The sequence below is a fragment of the Amblyraja radiata genome, chromosome 1, assembly GCF_010909765.2.
Source record: "Amblyraja radiata isolate CabotCenter1 chromosome 1, sAmbRad1.1.pri, whole genome shotgun sequence".
Classification (NCBI taxonomy): domain Eukaryota; kingdom Metazoa; phylum Chordata; class Chondrichthyes; order Rajiformes; family Rajidae; genus Amblyraja; species Amblyraja radiata.
In genome coordinates this window covers 28,509,857-28,518,609 of record NC_045956.1, presented here as the reverse complement: position 1 = coordinate 28,518,609, position 8,753 = coordinate 28,509,857, and positions in this window count along the sequence as shown.

Sequence of the window (8,753 nt, the reverse complement as noted above, 5' to 3'; positions counted from 1 at the left end):
ATAGATTACAAGCATGCAATCCACTCTGCAATAATTGAGTCCTTCTCAGATGTTATTTAACCTATCCCATACATATTTTCACTGCTTTTTGAAACAATACAGCAGTTACATACCTTGTTCCCTGAGTTAATTTTGTTAATTAACATTTATTAAAGTGAGAATGAAAGCATAGCTCCTGGTGTATAGGAAATTTTTTTTTTTTAAATAGTTCTCCATTAGATCTATCAATTCGAGCAAACAAAATGCCAGACAAAGCCTGATTTGCATTTCACAGATGAGTTTTTCCATTAAATTAACTTGAGCAAATGTCAGGGTATTATGAGTTTGTTTACTCTGTCATTGCATGCAGATCTGCTCAAGATTGTCATTTTCATATAAAAGTAAAAATGGCACTGCAGTGTTACGAATAACAGTAAATAACAATGAAAATCATAAAACTATTTCTCTCTAAAATGTGATTTATTTTTCATATGAATGAGGGTGCAACAAAGCAGAGTTATAGATCTGCAATCTATAATGATGTTGTTTTAATTCATTGTGATCCAGAAAACGGAAGTGGAGAATATGCCTGGCCTTGAACATTGAACACAGATGGCAAAATATGACATAAACAAGACAGATCCCCGCTGGAAACCGCTGTGTAGCTGTTATTTGAACTTCTTTTTTGTTACACTCTGTCTGACAGATGGAGACAGATGTGACCCATATCTTCTCTGCAGTGTGCTAATCATCCAATTCTGCCCAGAAATTTCATAGTGTTTATTTAGGCTGCTTGCTTTCTGGCCGCAGTTGAGGCGTGGTGATGGTGTTATGAGCTAGTCCCACATCTATTACAGTGAATTACTACAGTATTGCTGCTGTGATTACTTAATTACAACTGCCAAACCTATATTGATGAGCATATGAGGGTATACAGTGACTAGCAATTGAGTGGAATCTAATGTAGTGCATAGGTTCTAACAATCCAACCAAAGAGATTTTGGAGTTAATGATCCAAGTTACCATTCTCAAGTAAAATGCTAAACACGGTGGACAATTCAACTATAAAGACATCTGATCCTTGGAGATACACCTAAAGTAGCAATCATTGGCAGCGGGAACTTGGTCTTGGCCTGAGAGGGCCAAGAGAAACATGTGTAAGAAGGAACTGCAGATGCTGGTTTAAACCGAAGAGAGACACAAAAAGCTGGAGTAACCCAGAGGGACAGGCAGCATCTCTGGAGAGAAGGAATGGGTGACGTTTCAGGTCGAGACCTTTCTTCAGGGTCAGACCTGAAGAAGGGTCTCGACCCGAAATGTCACCCATTCCTTCTCTCCAGAGATGCTGCCTGTCCCGCTGAGTTGCTCACACTTTTTGTGTCTAACCAAGAGAAACTTAGACATTACAATCTTGAAGGTCCCTTTAGGTAGGGTGGAAAGACAGAAAAAAGATACGATTGAAGGACTAGATATCTCAGATTTTAAACTGATGAGCATAAAATGTTGGATGAATGTAAGGGGGAAAAAACATTTTGGGAGAGTGATTATCAAGTGGATTTCAAAAGGAAATTGGGTTGATAGTGGATGTAACCCAATTTATGAGAAAAATGTAAGGAAAGAAAAAGGGGAATGGGGTTGAGGAAATTGCAGTACAAGGAATCTGAGCTGACACCAGGTTTAATCAGCTCCTTCTTATGATTCTAAAATAACCAACCATACAACCAAGGCCAAACTGGAATATTGTTGTTATATACGTATTAACCACTTATTTGCATACTAAGCCATCAGTAGAGACCACAGCATTTTCTGATTTTTATGTGTATCATTTGATACACTTGAGCCCAAAACATTGGCACATTGTAGCAAATTATCACCTTCAACCAAATTGGTAAATTCATAGAAACACAGAAAATAGGTGCCGGAGTAAGCCATTTGGCTCTTCGAGCCAGCACTGACATTCAATATGATTATGCTGATCATTCAGAATCAGTACCCTGTTCCTGTCTTCCCCTCATATCCCTTGATTCCGTTAGCCCTATCTATCTATCTCTTGAAACCATCCAGTGAATTGGCCTCCACTGCCTTCTGTGGCAGAGAATTCCACAGATTCACAACTCTTAGGCTGAGAAAGATTTTCCTCATCTCAGTCCTAAATGGCTTACCCCTTATTATTAAACTGTGACCCCCTGGTTCTGGACTCCCCCAACATGGGGAACGATTTTCCTGCATCCTGTCCAACCCCTTAAGAATTTTATATGTTTCTATAAGATCCCCTCTTATCCTTCTAAATTCCAGAGAATGTAAGCCTAGTCAATCCATTCTTTACATATGTATATATGTATATTCCTGATATACATCATTGGAGTGTGAACAGCTCCGTCTGCCTAAACCTACCTGATCTCCCGGTTATTAAACACTTTAACTCCCCCTCCCATTCCCAGTCTGAAGAAGGGTTTCGGCCCGAAACGTCGCCTATTTCCTTCGCTCCATGGATGCTGCTGCACCCGCTGAGTTTCTCCAGCCTTCTCCATTGTCAGAGTGTGGCCCAGTGCAAATTGGAGGAACAGCACCTCATATTTTGCTTGGGCAGCTTCCAAATTGACCTCTAACTTCAAGTTACCCTTGCTTTTCCTCTCTCTCCATCCCTCCCCTTTCCCAGTTTTCCGACCAGCCTGACTGTCCCCAATTACATTTTATCTCTGTTTGCTTTGTTGTCAACTTCTCTCCACTAACAATGATCTATTCTACATTTTCCTTGACCTGCATCTCTTTTCATGTCTCGTTGTCACACACTTTACCCTTCCTTATCTCAGTGTCTCCCTCTCCCCTGACCCTCAGTCTGAAGCAGGCACGGATATCGCTATCAAAATATGGGGGGGGGGGGGGAACCGGGGGAGAGGGGGGACACAATTTATTGGCGGCCGCGCGCGCATGCGCACACTCACACACACACACACGCAAGGCTTCGGAGGCTTCAGCAGTGGGCCCTGTGAACGGTGATTACAGCTCAATCCAGTGCTAAATGTAGCTCAACTCTGCCTGTCTCGCCGGGTTAACCTACAGTGCTGCCCTGACTGACGGGACACCAATCCGGAGCCGTGGAGCTGCTTCTCCGCGCTGGCCGTAAGCCTGGGCCATGTTTCCTGTAAGTCCAGGCAGGGCTGTAGGTTAACCTGGCGGGACAGGCAGAGTTGAGCTGGATTTAGCGCTGCTTCTCCGCGCTGGCTGTGGGACTGTGGGCACCACTTCCGTCTGACCCCCGACGTCTCTGGCCACCCCCGGGCTTGGGGGGGAGGGGCACTCGGGTGGGGACGGGGATGATCCAGTGGCGGTTCGGCAGCGATTGCAGCGCCAGTGAGCCGGGATCGATCCTGGCTGCGGATGAGGCGCAGGTCCGTGCCAGGGCTGCCAAGAGTCTTTTTCGCTTGTGACCTATGACCTGGGCTCGTCTCCCTTCTCCAATCACCGTGCTCTATCCTCAGTCCCCCCCCCCCCCCCCTACTTCCGCCTCTGATCGACTCTTCCCTCCTCCAATCATCGTGCTGAATCATCATGTCCCACCCCCATTGCCTGCTGACCGACGTCTCTCTCGTCCAATCGCCGCCCTCAATCAGCAGTCCCACCCACCCCCACTGTCTTGCGGAAAGCGGAGATTTCACCGAGTTTTAAAATACGGATTACAAAAAATGTGGGGAGGGGGGGGGGTCGTCCCCCACCTCTCAAAACAGAGGGGGAAAGTGTCCCCCCTGGCCCCCATGGGATTTCCGCCCCTGGTCCGAAGAAGGATCTCGACCCGAAAAGTCACCCATTCCTTCTCTCCAGAGATGCTGCCTGTCCCACTGAGTTACTCCAGCATTTTGTGTCCATCTTCGGTGTAAACCAGCATCTGCAGTTCCTTTTCTGACTTGGAGTAAAGTAATATTCAATTAATCCAACACCTTTGGGACTCTGGTAGTGCTCGGCTAGCACATCACATTCAAACCTCCGGTTCATGTTCTGGACCAATGAGGGAGCCGGATGCCAAACTATTAGGATTTCTGAGCAATTGAATACTAGATCATTGGAGTTTTACTATACTCATTTCTGTTTGTATGTATGTTAATTATCCACTTTTTAAATGTTAGAATCGGAATATATTCGATTATTGCAAAAAGTTGTTTTCTTCATTACTTTGAAGAACTGTTTAAAAAAGATCAAAAATAGCCAGCCTTAATGGCTATCAAAATAAAATTTTACAATGGTATTTAAACCATTATTTCTGGCCATATCGTGAAAAGAAGTTAACCTCTTAAGATTTAGTAGGTCATTAGGTTAGTAGATTTAGATTCAGGGGTACTATTGTCAAATGAATAATTAAAAGAGGCAGTATAGACTGACACGCACAATGTTGGCAATGATTACTGCTGAATTGACATTTGTTACCATATTTTTTTAGCAAGGAGCTTGACAAGACAGCACGGAACAATCAGTTAGCAACATCCAAAGCAGATGTTCACATTACGTGTGTGGTTAAAAATTAGCCTGGATTTGGAATATCCCAGCAAGAATAAGAGAATTAGAGAGGCCTGTCTATATTCATATCATATGTTACTCAGTGATAGATATGAATAATATAGTGTGTCATATATTTGAATCTAGTGGTTAGAGACATCTGCTTTAACATGAATGGTTTGCTTTGTGTAAATGTACAAGAGGTATATGATTCTAAAATATCAACAGACCACATTTGTGTGCAATACATGCCTTCAACTAGCCGCAACTTATTTATCCTTTTCCATATGCCTGGCAGATTCTGCAAATAGGGTTCACAATGGTGTCAGAGATAAGATAAGGATAATCTGTATGCCTAAAAATCCTTGCCTTTTCTCGAAAACAGAGACGAGTCTGAAAGCTAACTCATCGCTTTGTGGTAAAATGGATGTGGAAGCACATAGTAAGATCATAATGACTGCCATGTGGTAAAAGATGTGTTATTGAAGAGGTTAATTGCAGATCTAAAACCCTGACGTATGACAAAACTCACAATCTCTGAGCGGTTTTGATATCTGCCCCTATTGTATCTTTCTGATACCTGGACTATCTCAATCCTGGAGAAAGGCCATCAATCCTGTCTCTGCAAAATCACCCATCGCTGGATAGATAAGCAAAGCCATTTCACAATTCTCTTCCAGGCTAACATTCCTAGAAATATGTAACTTGTTATTCTCAGTCGTCTCCTCTGGGAAAGCTTTGCTGTTCACATGCTTGACTGCTGAATCGGGCATCTGGAAATTACTGAGCATCAGAGAAAAAGTTTCAAGGATCTTCTCAAAGCTCCCTCGAAGAACTACCACATGCACATTGACTCCCGGGAATCTCCAGTACATGACCACTAAAATGAAGAAGGCGCTTTCAGGATGGTGTGAAGATTCGGGAAACACAGAGGCACTGCATAATTAGTGGTAATTACAACACTGCTTCACAGACTGCCATCTGCCTGACATGCCAACCCCTGGTAGACATTGAATGCTGGAGTAAATCAGCGGGACAGGCAGCATCTCTGGAGAGAAGGAATAGGTGACGTTTCAGGTCGAGACTCTTCTTCAGACCCTGTCAACCCCTGCTCCATTTGTGCAAGAGTCTGTGGCTTCCATATTACAGGGTGGCACGGTGGCACAGCGGCAGAGTTGCTGCCCTACAGTGCCAGAGACCCGGGTTCAATCTCATCTATGGTCGCTGTCTGTACGGAGTTTTTACGTTCTCCCCATGACCACGTGGGTTTTCTCCGAGATCGTCTGTTCGTGTAGAAGAAGTAGAGGTTTGTAGGTTAATTGGCTTGGTATAAATGTAAATTGGCCAGAGTGTGTGTAGGGTGGTGTTAATGTGCGGGGATCACTGGTCGGCGCGGACCCGGTGGGCCGACAGGCCTGTTTCAACGCTGTATCTGTAAACTAAACTAAAGCTATTCACATCATTGGCCACTCAAATGATCAGAGTGGAAGCAAGTCATCCACAATCCTAAGATACAGCTTAAGAACTATGTGCTTATAAATAACTTGAATCAATTTCTACAGTGCAGTATTGACAGCTTTTTAGAACAATGCTCCAGAAATTCAGGCACATTTTGCCAGCTAGTCTAACATGGACTGGATTAAGCAGACAGAAAGAACATTTACATTTCTAGATGGAAATGTGCCACCTGTCCTAATGACTAAACTGAATGTGCAAGGATCAGTAGTGCATGCCATTAATATAATTTAATCAGGCTCACACAATGCTACAGCGCCCTCCGTAATATTTGGGACAAAGACCCATCATTTATTTATTTGCCTCTGTACTCCACAATTTGAGATTAGTAATAGAAAACATCACCACATGTGGTTAAAGTGTACATTGTCAGATTTTATTAAAGGGTATTTTTATACATTTTGGATTCACCATGTAGAAATGACAGCTGTGTTTATACAGTTCCCCCATTTCAGGGCACCATAATGTTTGGGACGCATGGCTTCACAGGCGTCTGTAATTGCTTAGGTGTGTTTAATTGCCTCCTCAATGCAGTATAAGAGAACTCTCAGCACCTAGTCTTCCCTCCAGTCTTTCCATCACCTTTATCAACATGAGGACCAAAGTTGTGCCAATGAAATTCAAAGAAGCCATTATGAGACTGAGAAACAAGAATAAAACTGTTAGAGACATCAGCCAAACCTTAGGCTTACCAAAATCAACTGTTTGGAACATCATTAAGAAGAAAGAGAGCACTGGTGAGCTTACTAATCGCAAAGGGACTGGCAAGCCAAGGAAGACCGCCACAGCTGATGACAGAAGAATTCTCTCTATAATAAAGAAAAATCCACAAACACCTGTCCAACAGATCAGAAACACTCTTCAGGAGTCAGGTGTGGATTTGTCAATGACTACTGTCCGCAGAAGACTTCATGAACAGAAATACAGAGGCTACACTGCAAGATGCAAACCTCTGGTTAGCCGCAAAAACAGGATGGCCAGGTTACAGTTTGCCAAAAAGTACTTAAAAGAGCAACCACAGTTCTGGAAAAGGTCTTGTGGACAGATGAGACGAAGATTAATTTATATCAGATGGCAAGAGCAAAGTATGGAAGAGAGAAGGAACTGCCCAAGATCCAAAGCATACCACCTCATCACTGAGACTCGATGGTGGGGGTTATGGCCTGGGCATGTATGGCTGCTGAAGGTACTGGCTCACTTATCTTCATTGATGATACAACTGCTGATGGTAGTAACATTACTAATTCTGAAGTGTATAGACACATCCTATCTGCTCTAGTTCAAACAAATGCCTCAAAACTCATTGGCCGGCAGTTCATTCTACAGCAAGACAATAAACCCAAACATACTGCTAAAGCAACAAAGGAGTTTTTCACAGCTAAAAAATTGTCAATTCTTGAGTGGCCAAGTCAATCACCCGATCTGAACCCAATTGTGTATGCCTTTTATATGCTAAAGAGAAAACTGAAGGGGACTAGCCCCCAAAATAAGCATATGCTAACGATGGCTGCAATACAGGCCTGGCAGAGCATCACCAGAGAAGACACCCAGCAACTGGTGATTTCCATGAATCGCCGACTTCAAGCAGTCATTGCATGCAAAGGATATGCAACAAAATACTAAACATGAGCACTTTCATTTACATGACATTGCTGTCCCCCAAACATTATGGTGCCCTGAAATGGGGGGACTATGTATAAACACAGCTGTAATTTCTACATGGTGTAACCAAAATGTGTAAAAATGGCCTTAATCTGACAATGTGCACATATGATTATTTCTATTACAAATCTCAAATTGTGGCAAATAAATAAATGATGGGTCTTTGTCCCAAACATTATGGGGCCACTGTATGTTCAAGAATTGCAATAAGTGTATTCAGCATGATCTTCGTATCAATGATATTTTCCATAATTGTTTACACTCTCTACTTAAGTATCAAGGCCCAAGGTTTTTCTGATGTACTTTTGTTTGTAGTGTAAACAAATTGCAGCTCTGGGTGGTCTGGAAGAGCTGACTTTAGTGTTGGAGCTTAAGGGACAGCAAAAGGGAAGCAGAGACTAGGCCACTGGAAGGGAAGGAAAGCTGGAAGAGACAATATGAGGATGGAGACAATATTCAAAGTAGATGTTCATAAGGACGACAGATGACAGGACGACAGATGGCACAATGGGCTAAGTGTTCGGCTGGCGACCGGAAGGTAGCCGGTTCGAATCCCGCTTGGAGTGCATACTGTCATTGTGTCCTTGGGCAAGACACTTCACCCACCTTTGCCTGTGTGTGAATGTGTGTGAGTGATTGGTGGTGGTCGGAGGGGCCGTGGGCGCAGATTAGCAGCCACGCTTCCGTCAGTCTGCCCCAGGGCAGCTGTGGCTACAGAAGTAGCTCACCACCACCGAGTGTGACTGAGGAGTGTATGAATAATGCGATGTAAAGCGCCTTGAGTATTCTAGAAAGGCGCTATATAAATCCCATCCATTATTATTATTATTATTATTATAAGAGTACATATCCCAACTTAGCTTTATTGGAGAAAATGTGTCAGTGTCACTAATTTCACCAAGGATGTTTCTTACAGACTGCATAAGATTTTCAAATAACTCACAACGGACAATGGACAGAATATGCTCTATGATTCTAAATTTTCGTTATTCCACTTGAAGGAGTGTGTTTTGGCCTTTTTTACTGCATGGTGTAGTGCAACAAGGAAGATGCTGCAATTATCATGAGGTGCAATTTGCAAGAAACCCATGGTTTAGCACCTGAAG